The 20,574-nt window shown below is 39.7% G+C and overlaps 1 protein-coding gene across 2 annotated transcripts in view; it reads left to right on the plus strand.

Annotated features, from left to right (window-relative positions):
• Mbnl1 (muscleblind like splicing regulator 1) overlaps positions 1-20,574 on the plus strand; it is a 171,419-nt gene that overhangs the window by 4,519 nt on the left and 146,326 nt on the right. The window lies entirely within an intron of this gene.

Below are 20,574 nucleotides of genomic sequence, written 5' to 3' on the forward strand. Positions count from 1 at the left end.
ATGAAACTTAAATAAATATCAACTGATGTATAAAACAGAAATTGTACACATTTAAGAAATGCCTTTCATGTAATGTGTTGGCACAGGAATAAATTGTGTAATGTTGAGATCAAGGTAAACATATATATGACAAATACCTATATTGCCTTATGGGAAAAGTAATCAAAATCTCTTCTGATAGCATTTTTTAAATGTGTATAACTATTATTCATAACTCTTAATTTTGATGGCATGTTTCTGCTTAGTGTTTTTGTGTCTCCGCCTCCCGTTTGTGGTGCTCATATATCTATTTTTGACTTGTCTCCTTTCTGAGGTGCTCATACATTTCCTGCTGCAGTCTTGCAGAGGTGATGTTTCCTCTCATGCTAACATGTGGAAAGGCATTTATGCTCATTTGTCCTGCACCAGCAATGTCTATTTTATCGCCTTCTCGAGGTACTGCCTACATGTTTCCATTATACAGTGATAACTTCCTAACAAAATTTTTCCCCTGGACATAATATTTACTGATACTCTTGTCTAATGCAATCTTTATTGCGAAGCTTAGCAAGCCCTTATCTTGCAAAACCACCATCTATCAACTAGGGTACTGTCTTCATTCTCACTTGTTTCCAAGCTACTCTAGGCCAAAGAATCTTTCCTTCCACACCTGTTCACTTATGTCTTGATCTATGTTGCTGTACTTAGGAAAATTCCAGCTTTTTCGTGATGTGTAATTCTTAATTGTTTCAATTATTTGCTGTCAAATTGTACACATTTGACATTAGAGCCTCATTTGTTTTGGTTTCTCTGTCCTTATGACATTCATTAGTGAGATTTTTTTCTTACTTTTAGCTTGAAATGATATACTTACTGAGCCGCCATGACATTCATCCAGTGGATCTCTAGAATCATTCGTCATTTCTTTCGTTGGTGGAGCTAAAGAGTATGGTTCTTGCCCCTCCTATGTTTTTGTCTGATGGCCCTTTCAGCAGACTATGTATATGCACATGCACAAAAACAAATATGGACATATATATGCAATATCAACAAGCACATGTGAAAACATTTATATCCATGCACATATTCCTATATTTTTAGGTATTCTGAAACTCATTCTGATTATCTTTATGTAAATCTGTTTTCATAGGCCTTTCTTCTTACCCCCTCCTTTTCACAATTGTTTTTTCTTCATTGGTGAGATCCCTGCAGCCTGACAACCTTGACAGCTCTTACACTGACTCAGTTCTTTACAGTTCAGTAAAATAACTTCAGAATTTCCATCAAGAAGAGAGAGCAGGGATTCTGCGCACTTGTATGCTGTCCTCTCAAATATCACCAAATAATTGTTTAGAAATAACTTGGATCACTGTTTCCTTCCTACCTTCTGTTTCCTTCCCAATCAAGGTGACTATACTATTAATTGTGTTTCAATTTGCTTCTATTTTTAGAATATTTTTAACATTTATATTAGTTTTCATTTTATTTTATCTTTGGTTTCATTAATTTGTTTTAAATGTTTTCAAAATGTACAGAAAAACTCTACGCAGCCAGCTCTACTAAAGACACATTCTGACTTAAATGTTGTGGATATAACTCAAGAACAGCTCCTTTACTTTTTGTTGAACTTTATTTTTATTTCATTTTAATAAATTTATATCTTATCTTAGCTATCCTTTTTATTTTTATCCTTTTAGATTTTTTAAATTCTTTATTAATTACCCTTTATTCACTTTGTATCCCCCCTATGGTTCCCTCCCTCCTCCCGTCCCAATCCCTCCCTTCCTCCACCCTCTGCATGCATGCTCCTCTCCAAGTCCACTCATAGGGGAGGAATTCTTTTCCTTCCTTCTGATCCTAGTCAATTAGGTCTCATCAGGAGTGGCTGCATTGTCTTCCTCTGTGGCCTGGTAATGCTGCTTCCCCCTCAGGGGGAGGTAATTAAAGAGCAGGCTAATCAGTTCATGTCAGAGACAGTCCCTGTTCCTATTACTATGGAACCCACTTGGATACTGAACTGCCATGGGCTACATCTGTGCAGGGTTCTAGGTTATCTCCATGCACAGTCCTTGGTTGGAGTATCAGTCTCAGGAAAGACCCCTGTGCTCAGATTTTTTGGTTCTGTTCCCCTCCTTGTGGAGTTCCTGTCCTCTCAGATCTTACTGTTTCCCACTTCTTTCATAAGATTCCCTGCACTCTGCCCAAAGGTTGCCCATAAGTCTCAGCATCAACATTGATAGTCTGCAGGGCAGAGCCTTTCAGAGGTCCTCTGTGTCAGGCTCCTGACTTGTTCCCCCTTTTCTCCTTCTTCTGATGTCCATCCTCTTTGCCTTTCTGGATAGGAATTGAGCATTTTAGCAAGAGTCCTCCCTCTTGATTAGTTTCTTCAGGTGTACAGATTTTAGTAGGTTTATTCTATATTATATGTCTATATGAGTGAGTATATACCATGTGAATCTTTTGATATCACAAAAAAAGAAAACTCCAGAAAGTAAGCTGTATATTGGTAGCTATACTTTATAGATGTATTATTCCACGGCTTTTTTATGTTGAATGGAATCACATTCACAGAAAAAAAAAAAAAAAAAAAAAACATTCTGTAATGTAGAAAAGTAGGAACCATGAATCTATACACCTTATAAAAATATCTGTCATCTCCTCATAGTCTACTCATGGATTCATAACTATAAACATACCCCCATGTTTGTGTAAAAAAGACAAAATTTACTTTCAATTCCCATTCACGCCTTTACTGACTACATTGTTCTAAGTTCATTGACCCAGGCTCTTTTTCACAAGCTCATTCCTTTTTCTCTAATTTTCTATTCATTTAAAACAATAGAAAAAAAACAAAATTCATGAACTGTCTGCCAATGTCCGGACTCCTGTGTGAGGATGACTGTTAACTTCTTCACTCAGATAATAACAAGAATCCCAATTCCAAACTCCTCCCAAAGGAACCTTTCCCTTCCTACCCCTTCCTCTGCCTCACCCACTTTAATGATTGCTAATTTGCATCCTTAGCCCAGTTACTCAGTTGTCTAACACACTTATCCTCAGCTGTTCTCCACCTATCGGCAAGGCTACGAGCTAGGGACAAAGCAAGTTTGGACGGGCCCTCCATCCACACCCTGTGGACAGTATGGCACACTGTGGTCTTTGCCTTTGTAGCTGCCTAAGAAACTCTTTTTACTCTTGTGTGCCTGACAGCATGATCTGATAATGTACAAATTAAACCACATTACTCTCAGCTCAGAATTCTCTAAGTGTTTTCCACTTTAACCAGAAAGAAATCCAAAATCTTTGATGTGGCCCTGTCTTGATCTCTACCTAACCTGTCCTACCTCCCAGTATCTCCTGGCCCTTCTCTTTATCTTTACAACAGCACGTTCCAAGCTCATTACTGGTCCAGGCTTATTTCACATACTCATTTCTCTTTCTTGAGCATGCTCTTCCCATACACCATGGCACAGTAGTTTATTCACATCTCAGCTCAATCATCCCCTTAGGCATTGTCTCTCATTACCAGCTACATATTTAATTGCAGCAGGCTGCCTAGTAGCTCTCTACCATTTTGCTCTATTTTCATTTTTGTTGCTTGCTTGGGACAGTCTCACTATGTAGTGCAGATTGGCTTAAAATTCATGATTATCCTCCATCAGCCTCCAACTGATGATGTGCATGCCACCCTCCCTCCGTATGTCCCTCCCTCCTTGCCTTCCTTCCTCTTTAGTAGTCTTAATACCACATAAAATCTTAATGTTTGGTTTTGATTTTGGTTTTCAGACAGAGTCTCACTATGTAGTCCTGGCAGACTGGAACTCACTATGTAGACCAGGTTGGGCTCAAATTCACAAAGATACTCTTGCCTCAACCTTCTGAGTGCTGAGATTAAAGAAAGGAACACCATGGCTTTTTCTAATCTGTCTTTAAAATTCTGCTCTTTGTAGTTCTTCTTATAAGATTGCTTATAATTCCTTAGTTATTTTTGCTATGTCCCCTGTTTCTAGTAAGATGCAATGTACACAGTTCATGCTCAATAAGTACATGGTGACTAAGTCCAACATTTCACCATTTACAGATCAAACACACGAAATAAGAATAACTGTGTACCATGGCTGCCTAAGGGAGGCCTTGGTTATAGTTCTTGAAGCTTCCATGCCATTGTCAGGTGGAGAAACTGTTCATGTTGAGTCAAAGGAACTGAAACCAAACTGTGGGCCCAGGAGACAGTAAATAGAGCAAGATATTTTTTTTCTCTCTCTCCCTCTTTCTCTTCCTGTGTTGGCTTTTTCCACTGAGCTAAAAACAGATAAGTTCAGGGTCTACCACTAGAATTTCAGAATCTGGGAGGGTGGGGTAAAACTCAGTGTTGCTTTCCCCACTGTCTCCAAATCATTCCCCCACCACACCACCAAGAAATCCATGTGACACCCTTCTTTGACCATTAGAGGTAATGGCTGCCCATAAGCCTATCTCTGTCAGGACCCTTTTCTGACTAAGCATGCTGTTTTGTAATTCTTCATGGATCTACTTTTGATGCTGAAGTTGATTACAAAGCTACTCTAGTGAAACTGGCTTTCTTGTGATTCAGAATATAAAATAAATGTAAACACATGCCTTGGCCTTTGAGATCATACATTGGCCTGAATGCAGGCAAAGATGTTCCCATTTATGGTGCAGCTTTGACGTAGAAAAACTCTCAATAGATGAGCGCTGTGCACAGAGGGCAGCAATGACACATTGAAAGCTCTGGGGGGAATGGCACTCTAAAAGAATTGTAGTATAATCTCAACAAACAAATAAATTATCTAAAGGGAAATTCCTGGCATTGTTTAATTAGATGCACTAAAGTTTGCATCTAGATAAGATGATTAAACAAGACAAGATCAGAAAATTTCACAGAAAATTAAAAAAAAAAAAAAAAGTGAGGAGCAACTCTAATTTTCCCTGACTTCAATATGGAGTCCTAGGGAGCCATTTTCACATGCTGTATTCCTACCCCAGGAGTTGTTAGGTGACACCAACTGTATTATGTGAAGACTTTAACTCTCAAAAGCTTTAATTTTCATTTGAGTGTCTCCGTGCACTTATGTACCAAACCTCGTGCATTGAGCATGGTCCAAGAGCCAGGGACACAGTGACAACTTACATCATGCTCAAGGAGGCCAAATGCTAGAAGAGAAAAGCACTGGATAGGAAAGTAATGAAAGCACTTTCCAGTTATGATAGTGACTGTGCCCAGACCACCCAGCAGCGTTAAATAACAGAGACAAAAGAAAGGGACCTTTCCCCTATGTGGGTTCTCCAGATTGCTTCTTTAAAAGGATGGCATTTAAGGCAATAACAAGGTCAAAGAAGTGTCACTGTGAGGCCCAAGGCAGGACTGATCTTGACAAATCAGAAAGCAGAATGGAATTTAGGTCTTCCTGTGTCGTGAGAGAAAATTCTCTTGAACTGGTTTTCAGAAAGGGTTGAGACATCTAGATTGGAGTCCAAGAGCAAAGTTGTACACTGTGAGCAGACATTTGCAATGATATGACATGTGTGAATTGGGGGCATGAATGGAGGAGAAAATCCATTATGTCTTATTAACACAGGCCAGGGACACACTGCGGTGTGAAAAGAGGCAGCAATTACCACACAGGTCAGATATTTCCTTGGAGATAAATTAATATATTAGATAAATTGCAGCTAAGACAGGCTCACCTTAAGAGGTTAACCATACATTCTTGCCCTCTCATTCTGCAATAGGTCAAGTTTGATAAAAGTGAAAAGGGCTCAGAAATTATTTAAGTTTGTTAGCTTAAGATTTTTAAAATGAAATCATTATGAGACAATTGACTATCACTATCACCCTAGCCGTTTGAACATATGTCACTGGTGTCCAGTCTTAATTTTGGCATGCATATGAAGGAGAAAAGGCTATCTTCCAACCCCAAGAGAAAACCTTTCTGAGGTTCCCCCTCTTATGCTTTCCAAAGCATCAGTGACAGTTGAACCCTAGAAATAGCAGCATACTCCTTTTCATGAGTAGTGATTATAAATTTCCTCTGATTGTTAAAACCGCTTCAAGACGTGTAAACAATCTAAACAGTCACCTTTAAGTTACTGTTAGTTGGCTTGAACTTCTGAGACCTATGGGTTGAAGAAGGTGAACTAATGAGGACTATTGAATACCTTACTGAACAGTATGGTTTTAGAGGGTTTAACAGCTCTGGTATCAGTTAGCAAGGGGCCGCTAGAGCAAAAGCCCAAGCTGGGGAGTATCTTAGTTGTTAAAGTGCTTGCTGTGCAGTCTGGGACTGGGCCGGAGCCCCGGTGCTAGGTATAGTGGCTCACATCTGTAATCCCAGCGCTGGCCTGACAGAAACAGGAGGATTGCCGGGGCCTCACTGGACAACCAGTCTAGCCTCCTTGGAAAGTTCCAGGCCAGTAATAGAGCCTGTGTAAAAAGCAAAAATGGTGCATGGTGCCTAAGCAAGGACCCTGAGGTGGATCTCTGGTCTCCACACACATACACATGGAACTATGTCTACACATTCCACACATGCACCCACATCACAGGAACATGTACACATACAGACACATGTGCACACACATGAAAAATGTCTTCCTCTCATACTCTAAAAATTAATGACATGAATTACGAATCCTTCTATTCCTGGTTTAAGTGAAAATCTGGCAATAAAATTTTATTAGCTGGTCTTGGACAAAAGTATGTGCTAGATGTTGAAAACTATGGTTTACTTCCATGAGAGAGTCACACTTATCACTTTCCCTAGGCAGACAGACAAGCACAGTGTAGGATTATAAGCTCAGCTTTGAACACTCCTGAACCACCCTTAAATAAACTTTAAAAAGCAGAACAATTTTTGTTGCTGTTGTACTACCTCTAGAGAGATATAAAGACTGTACTAGCTAATTCATCAATGTATTCCACCCTACCTTGAATCTGGGTGTTAATGACTCACCCCATTATCACATTTTTGCCTAATATAAAATGCTGTGATAATATAATATAAAGTGATCCCAAGTGCATGTATATGTGAGAATAAACCCATAAATATCTGTGCTGTGTATAAGAGAACATGATGGTACTTAGGCTACTTCCCCATTAGGACAGAATAATCCAGAAGCAGGAGAGTTTGAGAAGATTTTCTGCAGAGGATATTTTCTGCAGTTAGAGTAGTATGTACTTTCTTCATTCATGTATCCGTTGACAAATGCTCAGGTTGATTCCATAATGACTATTTTAATTGTGCAACCATGAACATAACAGTATTATATTTCTTCATAATACTGACTTGTTTTCTTTGCACGTTCAAGAAATAGAGAGCTTGCAGGATCATACATAAGTTTCATTTTCAATTTTGTGTGGAACCTTGATATTGCATATATGCCAATTCATATTGTTACCAGCAGTGCAAAGAATTCCCCTTTTCTTCACAACCTTAACAACAATGCTTATGTTTTATCTTTCTGGTAACAGACATTCAAACCAGAGTGAGGTAGTATTTCATTACTAAGAGAATTGATATTAAATGTACTCAACACACACACACACACACACACACACAAACAAGCAAACACACAAAGGTAATTATGGGAAGTCATACATCTGTTAACAAGCTAGATGTTTCAATTTTACAAGGTGTAATTCCAAGAAATTGTGCTGTGCATGATAGATACATACGGCTTCTTATGTTTACTTGACAATAAACCAGTTGAGTAGAAAGAGCAGTATAGATGTGTAGAAATGGACTCGATTCTAGGAAGAGGATGCCGGAAGAGCACAGGGCTTGAGGCCTAACAGATTAGCTCAGGCTGATGTTTGTCTCCCAGCAGTCTCTCTGCAAACGAAGCCTTCCTGAAAGCTAAGAGCCTTATCACCTGGATTCTTTGGCTTTGCTCCTCCCTCTCATTAGTAAAACACCATGCTAGAGAAGAATGCTTTTCAAAGGTTAAGTTTTTTCTGGGGTGCCATCATTTTTGTGGCATAACATTTGGTGTGAACAGGATCCTCAGCAACCACTATTTCCTCTCCGAGTTCTGAGCAAACTCTTGACTCATGTCATTCAAAAGACATAAAGAGATGACTGAATTTTCCATCCTGGACAAAATTCCTTGAGTGTATACCAACAAACAAATAGCATATGATATGCCCCTATGACCCCAAAGACAGTGGTTCCCAGGCAACTCTCTATCAGCATTTCCTTAAAATTGGTAGATTTTCTTGGCTACGTTTGGCTTGTCTTCTCACATTTTTGCTTGTGAAGTAGGTAAAGAATGCTGGGTAACTGTGGTAGGCTCACGGACCCGGGACCCGGAAGCCTGGAATGGGATTTGGGACCCAGAAGGCTGGTACAACTGACAGAACAACAGAACCAAAATATCTGGGCACTGGGATATTTTCTGAGACTGATACTCCAACCAAGGACCATTCATGGATATAACCTAGAACCCCTTCTCAGATGTAGCCCATGGCAGCTCAGTATCCAAGTGAGGACCCTAATAAGGGAATAACTTTGAAATGAACTCAGTGGTGGGCTCTTTGACCGCTCCCCCCATAAGGGGGGAGCAGCCTTGCCAGGCCACAGAAGAAGATAATGCAGCTAATGCTGATAATCTAGGGTCAGATGGAAGGGGAAAAGGACCTTCCCTATCAGTGGACTTGGAGAGGGGCATGGGAGGAGATGAGGGGGAGGGAGAGTGGGTTTGGGAGGGAATGAGGGAGGAGGCTCCAGCTGGGATACAAAGTGAATAAACTGTCATTAGTATAAAAAATTAAAAATTTAATTAAAAAATTTTTAAAAGGATATTATGTTTAAAAAAAAAAAAAAAAGAATGCCGGGTAAAAGAAAGGTATGCATTGGCTGACTGAGAGCAATGCTTTCTCTCTCTGGCTCAAGGCCCTGGTTTGAGCTGAGCACTGGTAGTGTTGTGAGACAGGACCAAAGACTGATGGTTTTCAGTTATCCTTCAAGAAAATGTATATCCTACTGATCTGTTGAAAGACCTTAAATAACCTCTTTATATGTTGGGTCTATCTTATAATCCACAGCTACATGCTTTGTAAATTTTGTAATTTTTTTTTTTATTTGAGTCCCCACAGTCTGAACAGATGTGAAGCTTAATAGGTACTATCATTTTTGGGTTTTTTTGTTGTTGTTGTTGTTTTCAAAGACAGGGTAGCCTTGGCCATCCTGGACTCCCTTTTTATATCAGACTGGCCTAGAACTCATAGAGATACCCCTCTGCCTGTCCAAGATCTGGGATTACAGGCATGTGCCACTGTGCCTGGTTAATAGGAACTACTTTAAAAATTCTTAGTCTTTTTAAATTCATAATTACTGTTCACTTAACAACAATAACCATAACATATCAAAGGCTCAATTGTGAAGTCATTTCTGGTCATAATTTCATGGAGCAGAGGTGTAGAACATTTACTGGAAACTGCAACTTGAAGAAATTGTCTGAAACTCGTGCCTCTTCATTGCACAGGAACCAATGCCTTGGAAAGAGCAGTATTTTTTTAAATAACAAGTCACTCCTTCTGGGTCTGATTCTGCAAGAATCGTTGCTGCCTACACAGGCAGGTCTAGGTCCACCAAGTTGGGGGAGGAGCATGGTTATGCCCTGCTGTCAGTGGAGGCCAATGCTGAAGTCAGCAGTCCAGGAGTCAGCCAAAAAACAAGTTGCAGCCAATGGGACTCTTATAGTGGGAACTGGCTCAGGTGCTATACTCAACATGTACACACCTGTCGCCACCACCTTCAACCATGAGTGTCTGTCTGAGTCACCACGTTGTTCAGTGGCGAACACACTAAGGTCTTTGGCTACTTCTTTTTCAGTAAGGACAGTTCTGGTTTTGTTACAAGTGCACGTGAGCTTCCGTTTCACAGTACTTTAAGCTACGATCTATGGATGTCAGGCTAAAGGTGCACTTTATGCTCAAGACAAATCTAGCAAAGCAAATAATCTATTGCCTTTGTGAAGTACTTGGTATTTGGGGACCCTGATACTACTTTCAGTTTCTAGCAGACAGACACACCGAAACTTTGCAAGGATAAACAGACTTCAAAGATTCCCCAAGGTGGAAAGGTTTCCTGACTCTGTTTCTCATTTAAATTATGTTTAGAATGCTACACTCCATGAAGAGAGATGAGCACTGTGTCCAGCCCCTTTCATTCAGTTAGCTTTTACTTCATTGTAAAAAGTGAATGACAAGCAGGAAAGTGTTATTTTGTGGAGCGTAGGCGTCTGAAGCTGTGGAAGGAAGTTACACTCTGCATGGGAGTAAGCTTGTGGGCGGCAGTTATAGACTAGTTGACAATAATCATGCATAAATATCTCTACCGTGCTGCCTTGAAAAGATGCAATACACTCCTATTGTAGGCACTTGATATATTATTTGAAATAAGCACATATTAGCTTATATCCAGGAACAGATAAATGGCAACTACATCAAGGACAAACAATTTTTAAAGGCACTTTTATCTATGACAAAACAAAAGATAATACAATTGAATTTTCAGGGGTTTTTTTTGCCAATATCATTTCAAAAGCTTACATGTTACATTCCTTGAAAATATTAAAGAGAAGCAGTGTTTTTTAATGTCACAGCATTAAAAGATTCAGTCTGCAGAACGAATGAAAGCAACGCCTGTATCCACAGCAAGGAGCCGGGGTGTGGTAGTAATAATCACCAGCCACAGATTGCTGACACCTTTGCCCTGAAGGACTGACTGTATATACCCCTAACCAAAGCGAAGTCAGTATTTCATGCAACTGGTAATAGAATTCTGTCCTTAGAAAAGAAAAGGATTTGATGATTCGTATGTCTGTAAGTCTGGAAATTTGAATCTGATGGTAAAAGAGAGGATGGGGGTGATGATGATGATGATAGTAGTAGTTGTTATAGTAGAAAATGGAGCAGGAGCAGTGTCTCAGTGATTGAACTCTTACTGCTCTTGCTTAAAGAACCCAGGTTTGGTTCCCAGTGTCCACATAGCAGCTTATAAACACAGGTGTTTATAAGCTCCAGCTCAAGGAGCTCCAACTTCCTCTTCTGACTTCTCAGAGCCCCTGCATATACATGGTGTACATAATTTACACACACACACACACAAAGTAAAATTTATACTTTTAAAGAAATAATTGTCTGATTAGACTCATCAGTTATAAATATTTCTGTCATATGTCCCACACATTCACATGATTTATGCAACTGGTCATAACTTATAACTTCAGAATCATGGTCCTTGCTACACTGCACCTTTCCAGACCGCTTGGGTCTACTCTTGTTCACCCTAGGGGACGCTGGAATTTTGCCAGCCGTTCCACAACCTTCTGTATCCCAGATGCAATACTATTTAGCATGAAAGTGCAACATTGTCTGGTGTCCAGGAAGCTAAGAATTGATGACAAACTCACAGTGCTGTACACTCAGACCTGGAACAAAAGCTTCAACTGAAAATCAAATAAGGCATTTCTTGTTAATTCATGTGTATGATCCAAGTATGGAAATGTGTTAAGTGAATTTATAAAATGTAGTAAAATATATAAAAATGTTTTTTTTTCAATATTAGTTACAGTTTGTTAACTTTGTATCCCAGCTGTATCCCGCTCCCTCATTCCCTTCCAATCCCTCCCTCCCTCCCTCACCTCCTCTCTGCCCCTTTTCAAGTCCACTGATAGGGGAGGACCTCCTTCCCTTTCATCTGGCCCTGGTTTATCACAAGAAAGAGGACCTGGGGTAAGATGATCACTCATCACTTAGAAAGACAAATGGGATGGACATTGGAAGTAGGAGAAAATAAGTAGCAGGACAGGAGCTTACCACAGAGGGCCTCTGAAAGACTCTACCTACCACTGTATCAAAGGAGATACTGAGACTCATAACCAAACCTTGGGCAGAGTGTATTGAATCATATGAAAGAAGGGGGAGTTAATATGACCTGGAGAGGACAGGAGCTCCACGAGGACCAAATATATCTGGGCACAGGGGTCTTTTATGAGACTGTTTCTCCAACCAAGGACCATGTATGGAAATAACCTAGAACCTCTGCTCATATGTAGCCCGTGGTAGCTTCTTATCCAAGTGGGCACCCTAATAAGGGGAACAGGGACTATTTCTGACAGGAACTCAATGGCTGGCTCTTTGACCTCCCCACCTCCCAAAGGTGGAGCAGCCCTGCTAGGCCAGCGGAGGACTTTGCAGCCAGTCCAGAAGATACCTGATAAAAATGTTTTTGGATACTTCTCTTTTGAGTAAACACAAGGGAAGTGCCAGAAGACTCACTTTGTCTGACACTCTGACATCACTTTCAAAGGGTTCTTGTGATGTTTCTGTAGCAGAGATAATGCATGGAATTCAAAGCAACAGCAACCTAAGCATTTAAAAACATGTAGGATTATCTTCTGTGTGATCTCAATGATTTGACTAGTTTGTTTTTATGCCTGTAGACCAGTTGTGCATATCTAATAGAGTAAACATTCTTTGTTTCTCTGAGAAACACCATTGCCAAGTAGGTGTGTGACTAAATGCATTCTTCCTTCACCAGTTCTGCTCCCTACAACTATCCTAACTCCCCAATTTCTAACTAGTGTTTCCATTGAGCCAACTAAATTTTACCCATCACAAATAGAGCAGACCAATGGATTGCTCCTGTTTCTGAGTGGCTTCCATTTCTGAATACTAACTCAGCAGTAGTAGGCTGCACACTGGAACCATGTAGGGGGCTTTATGATATCAACATGCGGGGCCCACTCCCAGAAATTGATTCTGCTGGTCTAGGCTTCTGTCTATTGATCCAAAAACGTAGACAGCCACGGGCCCTATTTCAGTCGCCTCATTTCTGACAGCATTTTGTCTATCTCTGTAAGGTTTAAAGTCATGTTAGAGTATCTAACTTTGAAGGATTCACAAGCTTCTATTCTTCCTTTATTTCAGGAGGGAACTAGAAAGGATAGCAAGGATAGAGGGTGTGTTGAGGAGTCTGTGGAGGAGAGGAGGCCGTATCTTCCTCTGGGTGCTCAAAGATATTCCAATTAACAGTTCATTAGGGTTAACAAGCTGTCTTTTGTGGAAACAAATGCTCTCCATTCTTGCCTTAGTGCAAATGACTTTACTCAGATAAGCTCCAGTCATTTAGTAAAGATTTGTGACAATAGGTCTAAGGAAGCTAGGAGAGAAAGTTACAAGGCCCCATAAGACTCACTGTGGCAATGCTAGGCGCCTGCTGTCTGGAAGCCCAGCCTCTGGGAAACATGCCTTTGTAAAGCAATATGATTACTCTGAAAGCCAAACTTTCTCTTCATATCACTAGGTGATGAGTATTAAGGGTATGCATCTCATCAAATCATTTTCTGTCTCTTGGTCCTTCATGACTTTTCTCTGATTCTTTTTTTTTTCCTCTGCTATGAAGCTGTTAACAATTCTTGGATAATTTTACCACTTACATCCATGAGGACCAAGGCCTTGCCCATCTCTGTCCTCCTTGCCATCTGCTTAGCACTTGGTAAGCAGGTGAGGCTTGTTAAACCTAACGGAACTGCTGTACCTGCTACATGCTTCCCCAGATGTATTCTCACCAAATGTCTCCCCACCTCTAGATTAACGTTGAGTAAGGCAAAGTAACTTTGCATCTTCCACACCAGCCACAAATCCTCACATACTGTCAGGAATCAGTAAGTGCTTGTTAAATGGATCAATAAGCAATAGCCAGAATATTGACATTAAGATACTGAAGTCAGGAGAGATGCGAGTTCAGAATAGGAATTGCTGTTGTAGAGAACCAGGTTTGTTTCCCAGCATCCATGGCGGGAGACTCACAACTGCTGAAAACTCCAGCTTCAGGGTATCTGAGAGCTTTGGTCTGTTTGGGCAAGCACACACATGTGCAAATATGTGACTGTGCATGCCTGTGTGTTTGTGTGTGAGCAAACGCACACTCAATAATAATTAACAATTATGTCTCCCAGTTCACATGCTGGTAAACAAGATAAAGTGGAAAGAATGTGTCTATGAAACTTGTCCAAGTTTCTAAGGTGACAAAGTTTTGTTTTTATTCTGAGTCCCTTTAAGACATCACTTGAAACTGGGCGCAGTGGCGCACTCCTGTAGTCCCAACACTCAGGGACACAGAAGCAGGCAGATCTCTGTGAGTTTGAGGCCAGCCTTTCTACAAAGTGAGTACAGGACAGTCAACAATACACAGAGAAACCCTGTCTTGAAAAACAGACAAACAAATAACAAACAACAAACAAACAAACAAACAAGAAGTCATCACTTGAGAAATTGTTTAAAGACATTTAAAGCATTTCAAAGATATCAGATGAGTAAGAAGCAAAATGAGGCTCCAGGTGGTGGTGATGAAAGACTGATAAGGGAGAGAAAGATCATACAGTGGAATGAAAAAGACAGAAATAGAGAGCATTATAAAAATTAAAAGAAAAGAATCAAGAATGAGTAGACACCATAGAACATATTCTACGGATGAAAAAAACAAACAAACAAAACAAAGCCAGTTGTTGGCATATTTAGGAGTGTCAGCTTTAAGAATTTAAGGTAGTAGTCATGTCCTTCATAGAAAAAAGTCGTAGACTTTCTACAATGAACAGTATTAAAAAATGTGCTTATTAGAGCATGAAAGAGATAAATTATATCTACTTTAACATTTCCAGTATAAAACCAACAAGGTACTTTTTACAAAAGAATTGCCAGGGAATTCTGTATTAAGCAGCATGGCATAATGTTGTGGCATAATATTTCACAACATTACTTACAATTACATCGCATAAGGAAAAAAAATAAAATGTCTACTTTGGCCTCCCTACTACTTGTTTCATGTTTAATTTTGTATGTTTTATTTACTAAAAGGCCATATTACTCATTTTTCTTCTTAATTACAGTCTTCCCCATGACACTTTTATCTTACATACCTTAGTTTAGAAATCTGTCTAATCTTATTATTACTTAATGATTTTAGGAGTTTCCTGTGCAATTCTGCAGGACAGGGGGGTTGGCCTCTTATTTCCTGGGAAGCTTTGGTCAGAGGATCAACTCTCCAGCCTCAAATGAAAGACGATGCTTACAGTGATCAACATAAGGGAAGCCATTTGTTTCATACAGTTGGAATAAAAAAAAAGGTTGGCATAGGGAGATGACTCAGTGCTTAACATGATTGCCCTGTGTGCTGGTTCATTTTAATTGTCAGTGTGACATAATCTAGAACCACCTAAGAGCCGTAGTGAGGAATAGTCCAGATCACGTGGCTTGTGGGCATGTCTGGAGGTTTGTCTTGATTGGTAATTGGTTTGGCAAAAATAGCCCACTTTGGACCACACTGTACTCTAAGGCAAGCACCCAGACGTTATAAGAGAGGAGAGAGCTAGCCGAGAGCTAACATGAAAAGCTTTGCTCATTCTTTCTGTTCTGGAATGTGGATTTCGTGCTCCAGTTTATTACCCCTCATATTTCATATTTCCTTTTGTGTGATTTATTTACTAAAAGTCCCTGCAATAACGGACCATAGGTGGAACTGCAAGCCAAATGAACCCTTTCTTTCTCCATCCTGCTTTTTATCAGGTTATGCCATAACAAAAGAAAGAAAACTAGAACACCTTCTAATCAGCAGGCATTGGAGACTAGAGTTCAGAACCCAGTAGCCTATGTAAATACACAGAGGGCCTAGCAGCCTTCCTGTAATTCTAGTATACCGAAGCCAGGCACTTATGATCTCTGGGTCAGGCTGATTGGCTTGACTAGTCATATTGTGATTTCTGGGTTCAAGTGAGAGACCCTGACTCAAAGAAGAAGGTAGGAAGTGGGTGAATAAGACTCCCCACATCATCTCATGGCCTCCATGTACAGCAATACACCTGGTAATGAGTCTATTATTACATTTTCAGTAATAATAATTTTTTTTGTATTGGTCCCAAGTAGGAGATTGAGATTCCACATATTTCATTTGCCTCAACACTGAGAGGTGATTCTTCTTCAATTCTTGAGAATAAAATGATGACACCTGAGGGACCATATTGCTGACAGTATTTAACCAAATCCCTTATTGTTGCTGTACTACCTGACACTTGCTTACACTTGCTTTACACTGCTCATTCTCAGCAGTGGGGCACTTCCTGCCTTCTGTTCTGAGACTAGAGCATTTCAGTGGAGAACAACCTGCTCAGCCTAATGAGAAGAAAACTTGGACCATGTCCCTCTGTCCTGCCCCACCTCTAATATAGCCAACACATGTAGTAACACTTTTGGAATTTTGGTTTCCTTAAAAAACAGAAAAATATTATAAGAATGTTTTTGTTTTCATACCAGGTGTGGGGATAGGGGGCTGCTTCATGGTAGCTGTCATTTGTGTTGTGCCCCGGCAGGGCTGTGATTCTGCCAGCTGCAGAGAGTTTCTCTGATTGTGTGACCTTTGGAATTCTGGGGACTTTTCAAAGGGTATATAAACGCTAGGGCCCCAAGAGGCATGCTGGGTTGTTGGTTGCTGTTGGTCACGGTTTGTTAGTAGTCATGCTCAAAGAAGAAACAACAACAAGAATTTAGATATCGTGAGAGCAAAGACCGAACTTTCCCCAGGATGCTTACCACCTCTAATCTGCAGGAAGTAGTCTAAGGATAATGCTGCTCCCTTTCTGACCCTGATATTATTCAGGGATCTCTTTCCTTTCCTTTCTTTCCCATTTTCTCTCATATCTAGTGTTAGGGGACTGCAAAGGAAGAAGAAAAGAGTTGGAGAAGGGTAGAAGGAAGAAGAACTCACATAAAAAGTAGTAAATGCTGTTTACAAAGATGTCCATGTATCCCACTGAGTCTAAAAGTTGTGGTCATGGCTTTGCAGTTTGAGAGTAATTAGTTTGAGATTCTTCTTTTCTCTTGCTTGATTACAAATCCTGAGGTCAGGCAGCCCATTTCTGTTTCCTTGCCCTCAAATTGCCAGCACTACACCAGTCCTCGGCCTGTTCTTTTCCCCAGGCAATCCTTGTTTAGCTCAGGACATGAAAGGCCTCGGTCTGGATTTATCCCATGGAGCATATAATTTCCCTCTCCATCTGCTTTGTTTTGTGTAAAAGTCCTCATCTCTATCTGCAATTATTCCTATGCCTTTTTATTTGTTATTTATTTGTTTGTCTCTCCTTAGGAGACTAAAATCCTTTGAGGATCCTTTGAGGAAAATGATTGATTAGTCTGTGTTCACTTCTAAATACAGAACCTAGAATTTGTGGTTAAGTTGATTCTCATTAAACTTGAATGGAAGCATTTGTGGGGGAAAAGTTTTCTGTATGGAAAGAAGAAAAGAAGGATAGAAAACAAAGAATGAGAGATGGGGTGGAAGGAAGAAAAGAGAAGCAACAGCACTCATAGAAATCCAAAGCAGTTGATGTTCACATTAAACAGAGGAAACAAGCCTGTGACAGGACAATGAGAACTAGTGGTCTGACCACACCGATGCTGGTTCTGCTCCGCTTCATTGATAATCCCTTCCTCTTAAGAAAGTAGGCCAATGGTCCCTAACTTTCCACTCCTACTATTATTCCATGCTTCTAAAATCTTCATGTTGATGTATCCTCAAATAGTTACACATGAGACTTAACTTTTAGGTAACTTATAAAGTGCACAATGTAATTAATATTTCAAGTGTTTTAATTTTACAAACATTGAAGATATGTTGATTTTATGTGAAATTAAATTTTCATAATTTCTACAATAAATGGTGTATGTTTCATATTGTGTTATATAGTGCAAGGTGTATTAGCTATATTTAGATAATGGACATTAGAAGAAATTTGCCTATAAAACATATAGTTATCCTCAAAGTAACAGAAAAATAAATAGATTCATTAATCTGTTAAGCATAGATAGTCAGCTGCTGAACAAGTTTGCCTTCAGGCTACAGAAATCATTTTTTCCTGGCATGAAATATAACATAGGTACAAGCGCACAGGCTTAAACGTGATTCTTCATACAAGACTGTTTTCAATGTTTTGTTTACTTCTTATCTTATGTATGCATATTAAGAAAGTCTAGGAACTGAGGCTGTGTCCTATCCTTGATACTATCATGCAATCAACTTAATCAGTATTATCATATATTATATTGTGCCTTTACATATTATAACTATATTATTTCAAATTGGTATAGTAAAAATAAATCATAGATAAGTGTTTCAAAGGTTTTTATATTTACGTTTTAAAACTATCATTCTGACGTTTAGATGACATGGAAAGAGGAGGCAGAAAAGACATATAAAAAAGGGAGTGGAGACTTACTGAACTGTGGACTCTGTGCAGAGAACAAAGAACACAGTTTATAACACAAACACTTTTACAAGGGTCTTAAAGATTTCCATTTAGCTGAAAAGGATAAATGTTAGTTTCTTTTACCGATATTACTAGAAAACAAGGAGCTGATATTATCTGCAAAAATCATGTCCATTGACTGTCTTCCTCTTAGACTCACTGGTAAAATTAAGACTTGAAAGGACCGAAATATCTCAGGAAGCTGCAGTGAATACTTTTTCCTTTACCTAAAAATGTGGTTTGACTTTATCTGAAATTGTTTTATTTAATTTCCCATTCCTCCTCAAAATGGCCTCCCTCTCATGCTTATGGATGTGTGCATTCAGGAGCCTGCAGACTACACGAACCCCTCACAGTGTAAGAGAAACCTAAGTAGTCTCCTGGCACCAAAGAAGACTCAGTGGATTCTAAATGGGGACTATTACCGTTTTATTACTATAATGATTCTTTTAGTAGTTTCCACAATTTGAAATGTGACTGAGTGGCTATTGGTAGTTGAAAGCAACATGGTTTTATATTTTTAACACATGATTTGATGTTTGTGTCCGTGGTTCAAAATTTTAAATGGTAACAGGTTATGCTTACTCACTGCCAATGTTGTTTCAGGCCTTAATTTATTTTGGATCATTTCTAAGGTTTAAATTGGCTTGGATGCCTTGTCACAGCATTCTTTTTCTCTTTATCTTTGTAAAATAACATTTAAAAAAAACTTTAACTTGCTTTTTACTAGAATATTCTATTGTTTCTAACATGCAAGTACCTTTCTTGTATTTCTTTCTTTCTTTCTTTTTTTTTTTTTTTGATGGAGCAGAAAATTTGTGTTTCAATTTTTCTTCTTTTCTAGATGTCTTGTTAGGGTAGACAGTTTCTGCTCTTGTACCACACATAGGTTCAAAGTCCTGTTTTTTTATTATGTTCAATTGCAAAGTGCAGATTTTGAAGCACATGATAAAAAGATCAACCAGTCTCTAAATTGGATGAGAATAAGGGTCTGAGCACAACTGCAAATTAATCCTTGGAACAGGACTAGGTCTTGGTAGTTCACTGGACTGTCTGAGCATGGAAGCTAAGCCAGCAGCAGGTGCAAAGGTAGCCTGTGCTGTCAGGAAGTCAGGACTCCCTTGGTAGAAAATGGGAAGCAACTGAAGAAATTGAAATGCTAGTAGCAATCCAGTAGGCTAAGCTAGGACCTTGGAAGTTTCCCAAGGTCCCTCCCTTCCTCAGTCCCTGCATGAGTCAGTTTTCCAGTGTGTCTACACCCATTCACCCTTCCTTTGCCAACATCCCTGAATACACGGCTAGTCACCACCTAAGCATTAGCCAAAGATCTTTCTAAAGTGCAAGCCCAGACTCCACCATATCGCACTGGTCCTGCAAACTAGTTCATCGTGGATTTGTGAGTAAAGCTGAAGGGCTTACTCTTCTGCCTATGCTTTAATCTCGTACAGAAAGGAATAGAAAAGGTGAATGCATCGATTCTACACGGTATTGAATAGACAGGTTTCTTGTATGTGCTCTTCTCCTTTCTCCACTGTTCCAGGGCCCACCTCCGCCCAACTCCCTGTGCCTATCTGTATGTGCACGTGGAGGTCAGGGGTCAAGTGTCTTCTGAGATTTACTTTCCATCTTTTTATTATCTATTCTTTGAGTTCCTCTCATTGAATCTGGAATTCAGTGTTGGCCAATGGACTCCGAGCATTTTCCATTCTCTTCCGCCATCCAGGACTGTGGTAACAGATCCCTGCCTGTGTGCTTTGACTTGATCCCCAGCTTCCTTACAAATGAGTCATCTCCCTAGCCAACCTTGTCAACTCTCTTTTTATCTGCCTAACTTCTGCACATCTTTCAAGGCACTATTTACATAAAATTCCTTCAGGGACCCTTCCCTCCTCTTCTCAGGGTCATTTTGGATTGTTATCCAACATCATGGCAACTGTCTATCTGTTGGGAGTGATAGGGTTGTCTCTTCCCTACTAAGCTGCTCTGCAAAGTTCAACCCTTGTATAAGATCCCATCCTACTTCTACTTATCAGGTCTGCAATAGCCCATATTCCACCTAGTTGCTGAATGCCTGGAAGAAAGAAGTCCGCCCAGTTACTGGTTGTTAGTAATTGTCAGTTAGAAACTTCTAGTCTCTGTTCTTTGAGAAAATGTTAGTGTCATTCTATTCTGTTTTCCGTTGTTGGGGACTTGGGTACTTTTAATCATTAACAGTGAGAAGCGGCACTAGTTAATTAATTAATTAGTCCAGGAAGGGATTAGTAAGCAGGA

This window comes from Meriones unguiculatus, chromosome 2 (assembly GCF_030254825.1).
Source record: "Meriones unguiculatus strain TT.TT164.6M chromosome 2, Bangor_MerUng_6.1, whole genome shotgun sequence".
Lineage (NCBI taxonomy): Eukaryota > Metazoa > Chordata > Mammalia > Rodentia > Muridae > Meriones > Meriones unguiculatus.